Source organism: Myotis davidii, unplaced genomic scaffold (genome assembly GCF_000327345.1).
Source record: "Myotis davidii unplaced genomic scaffold, ASM32734v1 scaffold546, whole genome shotgun sequence".
NCBI lineage: Eukaryota > Metazoa > Chordata > Mammalia > Chiroptera > Vespertilionidae > Myotis > Myotis davidii.
Window position 1 is genome coordinate 830,400 of NW_006297836.1, and position 524 is coordinate 830,923.

Sequence of the window (524 nt, forward strand, 5' to 3'; positions counted from 1 at the left end):
CCAAAGAAAAAGACTTACAAGTTACTTCCCTTTCTTGTACACAACTGAAAAGAACTGATGTGCATGTTTTAGGGATAAATTCCTCAACAGTCCCTTGATCTGTTTATGTATAAGAATGCTTTTAAAAGCACATATCTTGTTTTGAATGATGCACAAACTGAAGGCATTAATAAAATTTCAGAGTAATCTGATGAGTTGCTTGTGTTAGAATTTCTTCCTGGAATCTCATTTCTTGCAATGACATTTGCCATAGTTTACAGAATAAAGGTATTTTACTTATGCTGAAAATACATTAAGAAATATGACTTGTACCTTGGCTGGTGTGGCTCAGTGGGTTGGAGCATCGTCCCTTTCACCAAAAGGTAGTCGGTTTGATTCCAGGTCAGGGCACATACACAGGTTGTGGGTTCGATCCCCGGTCAGGGCACATGCAGGAGGCAACCAATCAATGTTTCTCACGTCAATGTTTCTCTGAAATCAATTTAAAAATGTATAAAATGTATGACTTGTAGCCTTTCAGTACA